General features: G+C 42.5%; 1 protein-coding gene across 2 annotated transcripts in view; it reads left to right on the top strand.

Annotated features, from left to right (window-relative positions):
- Positions 1-383: 383 nt before the first annotated feature.
- LOC134224398 (uncharacterized) overlaps positions 384-8,017 on the top strand; it is a 201,286-nt gene continuing 193,652 nt past the window's right edge. For both annotated transcript variants that reach the window (XM_062703717.1, XM_062703715.1), the window contains exon 1: positions 384-1,148. The gene's annotated coding sequence lies outside the window, so the exon portion shown is untranslated. The remainder of the gene's footprint in view (positions 1,149-8,017) is intronic.

Below are 8,017 nucleotides of genomic sequence, written 5' to 3'. Positions count from 1 at the left end.
CACGGTAGAACCGATTCATTCTGTAATTGTTATCTCAGAAAATTCACCGTATTTCCCCTCAAAGCACAAAATTCAAACTTAAAATGTGGGTAACCTTTTTCAGCATCCCACGAACCCGTCACCCAATTTCTCACAATTGTTCACGATTCATCTCCTACAATCATGAGAGTGGGTGGCGTGGTGAATTGCGCCTCTTCGGAAAATCCCACAACACAAATCCTTAAATGAGAGCTCCGAAGCACCGGAGGCAGAGAGAAAGAGCAGAACCCGACGGATTCTCGCAGCATCCCACGGAATCCACCCACAACACAAGTCCAACCGAGAGTCGTTAGAAGCTTCAACATCCTCGACGCAGCATCCTTCCAATCAGTTCATCGCGGACATCGAAACGATTCGGAAGGAAAATTCTTGATCTCCTGAACCTGGCGCCAGGTGGAACCCTTCAGCTATTGGGAGTAGTGTGAGGGTTGGCAATCAGACAGGTTGGATCCGCAACAGTGTGGTGTGGCGAAGCAGAGCCGTTTCAGCGCTAGACGGGAGCAAGTGAATCGGAAGCGGCGTGGTGGAAGCCGTTTGGTGCCGCAAGTGAATCGAGGCGATATTTTTGGCAAACTTGTCACAGCTGTTTGCCGGAAGTCAGGAGGCATAAGAAAATTGATTTATTCGCCTTTCGGCAACGCTTCTTCAACGTCCCAAGGAAGTGGAGGTTTGAAAGTGTAATTGTGGAAAATTTGCAACTACGTCGTCCGCTGTGCATGTGGGTGGAGTATAAGAGGGACGGAAATAGTCAACCGCTGCTGGTGGTGTCACGCTGTTGAAGTGATGTTTATGTGATTGCGGTGTGGGGTACTCAGACGGAAAGAGTGGATCGGGTTGAAATTGTGCAACAGTGGAAAAGTGGTTTGTTGACGAAGCAAAGAGAAGAAAGAAGAGTAAAAACGGTTGTCCGTACATGCAGCGCTAGCGCTTTCTTAGTGGTCGAACAGGATACAACGGTGGATAGCTACGGGACTACGGGCGGTGGCGCCGACAATCTAATAGCTAGTGGAAATCAAGAGAGCACCTGCTTGCCAGCAGGTACGAAAAAGGACAACAGAATCTCGAGTGGTTTATCAATTACGGCACAGCCAACGTCGAAGCGATTGAAAGTAAGCGAATAGTAATTCAATTTTCAGGAATCGGTAGAAATCTGTTTAATATGTTTCAATTTTCTGCATGCCATGCCATTTGGTAGGAATTTTGCATGCCGACGAGGATACTTGAAGTGGGTTCTTCAAGAGCCTGTTCGATTCAATGGCCAAAAATAGTCGTTGGTTGCTTATTTAATAAAATTGAATTTGGAATGTTTAGATGAGAGCAAAAAAAGGTAGAAATTCAATTTTGGAACCGGTACTGTTTTGGCATAGCTCTTTTTTCGTATATGTACGTACATATAGGAGCTGAATCGTTACAAATTTAGCCGTCTATCAAGTGGATCTTATTGCTTTTACTATGTTCGGAGACGAGCCAGCCTAGGGCTGAAAGTCTCCTTAATAAAGACACAAAAAATGTTTTACTACATTCAAATAATGAAGTAAACAGAATAGGTTTATTAGTGATTGAATATAAGCTATGCCTGTAATTTTTTAAAACAGAAATCGGCCAAACTAATCTGCATAATCCTCGAGGATCTCAAACTTAGTCTAAAGAATTTAATTGAGGTCAAAATTCGATTTTTTGAGAATTTCTTAAGGAAATGGATCAAGGTGGGGTGAAACGGACACGTTCTGGTATGGGTAAAATGGACTATATGAAGTAATACATTTTCCACCGAAATTTTAATTTGAAAAGTTTGTATTGTTGTGAAACTCATATGTGAATATGTACATTATGCGGAAGATATTGATTTGAAAAATGTATTGGAGGTGACCACTTTCCCTTCGATGGGACAGTATGCTAGACTGGTGCTTTAACTAACTAAGCTACGAAGGACCTCCGTCGGTCTTCGCAACCTAGCGGCTACTGAACGAGCTCGAAATTCCCAAATTGGACGCATAGTCAATGTGAACGTGTACTATACACATGCGGAAGTGTTGGCTTGACAAATGGATTGCGAGTGATGTGTTTCGCCGTAAAAAATCATCGTAGAGCTTCATGTCACAGAAATGTGATATTTAAAACGATTCAGTTGAAGATGCTTTCTGGAACAAACTGCGTTCCACAAAGACGATTGCCCTGCTTGTGAATTTTCTTCTGTTTTGGTAAAAAGTTAGTTATTACAGTTGGGAATTCCCAATGCGGCAAAGCTTTATTGTTCGGTATGATTTATGACCCGTCAATAATTTCAAGTGCCAAAGTTCTCGCATGTTAGTGTCAAGTTTCACAGCCTTGATTTCAAATGGTGTAGAAGTAGAAGGATGATGGATTCCCATTTATTGAACGGAATCGGTTCCAGAAGCCCACAGAATGCACAGTGTTTTTGCTGATTCTACCAAGTCATAACTCAAATACTTGTGACAATGTGACAATGTGGCGCCAAAACATTAATAATGTGAGATTAGATTTTTTTTTAATAATGTAAGTTTAGAATTAGAATTTACATGAAGTTCATTTGTACTATACCACGAAGGCAACTTCAGAATCATTTTCAAAATTTTATTTTGAATCCTCTGAAGTGCCTTCTTTCTGGTTTTGCAGCAACTAGTCCATATTGGCACATCATACAACATGTCTGGCCTGAAAATGTAAATCAAAAGTTTGTTCTTAAGACAAAGTTTTGATTTTCTGTTTATAAGTGGATATAGACACTTAATATATTTGTTACATTTAGCTTGAAGGCCTTCAATGTGATTTTGAAAAGTTAATTTTTGATCTAGCAGAAGTCCTATAACTTCGCAGGAACAATTAATTGGAACTCTATTCATAGTTACAATATGTCTGCTAGAAGGTTTCAAATAAGAAGCTCGCGGCTTATGTGGGAAAGCTGAGTTTTGGAAGCATTCGGGGAAATTTTCCGGTAAGTGCAATCTACTATAAATAACACGAAGGCTTCGCCCTCTGGCGGAAAGGCCCGTGTCATCTGCAAACAAAGGTTTTTGATATCCTAGTGGTGAATCAGGTAAGTCAGAAGTAAAAATGCTATACAATATGGGCCCCAGTATCAGATTTCGAATTCTGATAATTTACTTGCAGTGAGCGATCTGATAAATAATTTTGGATCATGTACAGAGTAAAATTAAAATTAATCAATTTTACAACCAAATCTTCATACCAAACACTGTCAAATGCTTTCTCTATATCAATAAAAGCAACTCCAGTCGAATAGTCTTCTGATTTGTAGAGCCGAATTCAATTCGTAACTCTTAATAACTGATGAGTGATTGAATGCCCATGGCGAAAACCAAATTGATCATCAGCAAAAATAGAATTGTCATTAATATGAACCATCATTCTATTTAAAATAATCTTTTCAAACAGTTTGCTTATTGAAGAAAGCAAACTGATTGGGCGATAACTAGAAGCCTCACAGCTGGATTTTTGTCCGGCTTCAAAATTGGAACAACTTTGGCGTTTTTCCATTTATCTGGAAAGTACGCCATTTAAAAACATTTGTTAAATAAATTAACCAAAAAGAATGAAGAGCTCGGGAAGTTTTCAGATAAGTATGTAGCTTTTGCAGAGCAACGTGTTCTGGTCGTTGCCGCGGAAAAAGAGAAAGAAGCAGCAATCGCAGCTGCCGCAGGTGCAAACTGAGCGTACGAAGAAGTGCCGCCTGTCTTCGTCAAGGGCTATCCACCGGATTTGCGGCCGAAAACACGTCAGCGTATTGCAAAGGCCATCAAGTGCACGTTCCGGTTTTGCAGCGAGGGAATCAAGGTGAAGCCTGCTAATCAAGATCACCACAAATATATCGTGGAGTTCCTACAGGTTCACAAGTATGAGTTTTACACTCTTGACCTCCCCGGCTGCCTACGAGGGCTCCACGATATGAAGGAAAAAGAACTTCTCATTGAGTTAGAAAGCAGTGGACTCAAGCCTATTGCCGTGCGCAAAATCGCTCGCCACAATAAGGCCAGAAAGTACCAAGATCAGCTTTATCTGGTCCATCTGGAGCATGGCTCCATCTCCTTCAAGGCCCTGAAGCTGATCGGAGTAATAAACTACAGCGTCGTCGGCTGGGAGCGATACCGGCCCGTGCACCGTGACGTGACGCAGTGCACCAAATGTTTCAACTTCGGGCATGGCACCCGAAATTGTCACATGGCCGCGCACTGCAACAAGTGTGGCAAACTGCACCGGACGGATAAGTGCGACAAGATGGAGGCGGCTGATCCAAAATGCGCCAACAGTTGCGAAAAACATCGGGTCACTACGAAAGGCTGTTTGAAAAAAGCGGAGTTCCTGGAAATCCGAAGGAAAGCATCAATCGGGCCCATCCGAAGTGGAACCGTTCCAGTGATCAACGAGGTGAACCTTCCTGGCATCCTAGCACTCCGACGAGCGGAACCAGTACTTCCACCGTTGCAACTGTACAAGCGACTGACCACAGCAGCTGCATCGATGCAAGCTCCATCCTCCATCGAATGGCCCTCGCTTCCTCCTCCTGGATTCCGTCGGCAGCCGGAAAATCAAACTGTCCCGCCTGAAGATTCTGCCCCGCTCTACAGCCTGGAGCAGCTGAGGCAAATCTTCTCCTAGCCCGCCATTCGGCTCAGTGCTTGAAAACCCGATTCGACCAGGTCTTCACTCTTGGCATGTTCATCATTGAAAATGACTGCTAGGGTAGGCCTGGTCAACTGGAATGGTTGCTCGCTAAAGAGCAACATAATTGAGCGGAAGGATTTTCTTTGAGGAGAACTTTTATTGATTTCTTTATTGGCAATTTTCTATTTTTTATGAAAAAATTCTAATTGTTCATCGAGTTTTTATTCTGTAAGATGTTGCCTAAAGTGTGACAAAATTTTTAAATGATTCATACAAAAAGCGTGGCACAGGAGGAAGGGAGGTTGAAAATGGCCAATATTTGCCTTACGTATTAATTATAATTAACTCGAGTGTCCAAGATCATCGAAAATTAATCTGTACAACGCCTAATGAAACACATTAAAAGGAAGATCCACCTTTTAATGTGTTTCATTAGGCGTTGTACAGATTAATTTTCGATGATCTTGGACACTCGAGTCTAATTTTTGGCGAACTTTTTCACTGTATCAGCTGGTGTGACAAGTTTCCTAAGGTATGCTTTTATTAAAGCCCGAAATCTCTCAATTCGCGAATACGAAGGTAATACCTCTACTCACTCTTATGGCAAAATCTCATTCATTGCTATCTGTCAGACTGTGCGTGAAACATGGCCGCCAATCACCCATTCTTGTTCCTCCACAGTAAAATCCCGTAAGTAACTGCCAGACTGTACTTGAAGCATTTACCTTCGTAGTCGCGAATCGGTCGGTAACGATTTGTAATCCAACTTTACATAAGGTTCGTCGTCCATTAGAATTCCGTGGTAATTGTTGGCAAAAATTGCGTCGTACAGTTTACGAGCGATTACGATTACGACTGGCCGTCTGCTTCTGCGTCTTGTATGTCAAGCACGATCGACAATAGATTTAGACGTTCCATACCTTTTGGTCAAATCACGAGCTGAAATACTCTTTTCCTAAGTGAACGCTTTTTGTATTCTTTTATCCAAGTTGGGGTTCTTTGATCCTTTTGACGTAGGACTTACGACTTTCTTTAGTATACTGGGTATCATTTAGATTTTTGGAAATCGAGAGCGTTATGCTGAAAAAAAAAAAATTTCGAACGTTACTAGCGCCTTTATCTTTCGATGGATTTTTAAGATTTATATATCAAACGACTCGGACACTCTCCACCAATTTGCCTATTTCATTGAAATTTAAGATTATTAACGATAAGCTACTGAAACTTTCAATTCTGGTCAAAGCCAGCAAAACTTTCATATGTAACCAATCCCGTGCCTTCCTAACACGGACATCAGAATGCGGTATGTCACGGGCCTCCGGGTCCGCCGCAAGATTTTCTTTATGTATAAAATAAGCAGTGCCTGACGTGTGCGAGTCATTCCAATTTGTGACAGCAGCGCGTACTAACGTGCTTTTTGCTCGCGCATTTTTCGTTTCGTTCGTTTGTTCGCAGAGATACAGTTTTTCATGATTATTATACACTAATGTTAGTTTTGGGGAACCGAAAGACTCGCGGTTTAGTCGAGGTTAGGGAGTATAATTATACAATAGGAAAGGAAGGGAATTTAGGTGCTTAATTAATTACAATGCTGATGTTCACACAGTTGAAATCCTTGGCGATGTTTCACTTCTGTAACGAGACAAATGCTTTTTGGGAGACAGCAACGAGAGGAAGACATACGAATGGGGTTTATCGGTACACAACAAGAGATTCTTAATGGATTACGACAGCTAAAGGGACGGGTGGACGATGGTAACAGTCTAACATCAGCAACTTTCAAAAATTAGTGCACAAGGGACATGTATTCGAGATCAAGACCCGCCAACACTTCCCTAATAGGCTTTGGCCTTCCTCGGACCCGAAGATGTTCAGTTAGCGCAGATCTGGGGCCACGATGCTCCTCGCACGCCCACACGACATGGTCAATGTCTTGATACTCTGCGCCGCAAACACAGAGATTGCCTTTTGAGAGCCCTACTCGAAAAAGATGTGCATTTAAAGTGTAGTGATTGGACATTAGACTTGAAACCTGTTGGCAAATTGAGTACAGACATGTACCCATCTCCCCATTTGTCCATTTTTGTTGCCAGCTGATCAAGGTTTCCTGACGAACTAATGAGAAAAATTCATCGAAGGTGATTTGCCGATCGTAAATATCACCTTCCATAGCGCCCACCTTAGCCAAAGGTCCGCTTTCTCATTTCCTGGGATCGAGCAATGAGAACGGACCCAAGCCATGGTGATTGTGAATGACCGTTTCGATAGAGCACTCAAAGCTTTCCTTATCCCCTTCAGGAGATACGCTGAGTGCTTCACCGGTTTCATTTACCGAACAGCCTCCAATGAACTTCAATGTTTGTCGGTGAAGATAAAGAAGTGGTAAGGAGGTAGGGATGCGATATGCTCGAGTGAATAGTGTATAGCTGCTAGCTTAGCAATATACACGGAACTAGGCTCTTTAAGCTTAAAGTAAGCGATATTAAAAACGTTGAAAACACCGAAACCAGTGGAGTCATCCATTTTTGACCCGTCTGTGAAAAAGCTTCTCTCCTCGCTAGCTTGACCGTATTTGCTTGCAAATATTGGAGGAATGACCTCCGGACGAAGGAAATCTGATATTCCACGAACCTCCTGCTTCATGGACAGATCAAAAGTAACAGAGAAACTATTAGAGTCTAAGAAGTTAGCACGATTGGTGTCAACCAAAGATGGGCTTACCTTCAGTATCATATACCAGTAGTAAATACTCATGAATTGAGATTGAGGGTTTTGTTCAAGCAGCTTCTCGAAGTTGTCAATGACCAATGGATTGAGAACCTCACAGCGGATGGGGAACCCGAGCGATAATTCCGCGAAACGATCTGTCAACGGCAGTATGTACTCCCGCAAGTACTTCCAAACTCATCGTATGAGTCGAATTCATACAACCTAACGCGATACGGAGACAGCGGTATTGAATCCTTTGAAGCTTCAGCATATGTGTTTTAGCCGCGGACTGGAAGCAGAAACTATCGTATTCAAGGACCGTTAAAATGGTTGATCGATACAACGTGATAAGATCTTCGGGATGCGCTCCCCACCATGTTCCGGTTATTGATCGCATGAAGTTGATCCGTTTCTGACATTTTTGTGTCAGATACACAATGCGCTTCCCGAAGGTGCATTTCGAGTCGAACCAGACCCCGAGGTATTTAGAACACATGCTATGAGTGATTGTCTTACCCATCAGTTGGAGCGGGAACTTTGCCGGCTTATGTTTTTTTGAAAAGACAACCATCTCAGTTTTCTCCGGAGAGAATTCGATACCCAGCTTCGTAGCCCAAGTGGACAA

The sequence above is a fragment of the Armigeres subalbatus genome, chromosome 3, assembly GCF_024139115.2.
Source record: "Armigeres subalbatus isolate Guangzhou_Male chromosome 3, GZ_Asu_2, whole genome shotgun sequence".
Lineage (NCBI taxonomy): Eukaryota > Metazoa > Arthropoda > Insecta > Diptera > Culicidae > Armigeres > Armigeres subalbatus.
The sequence above is the reverse complement of the archived record's forward strand: the minus strand, read 5'-3'. Positions and strand labels throughout refer to the sequence as shown.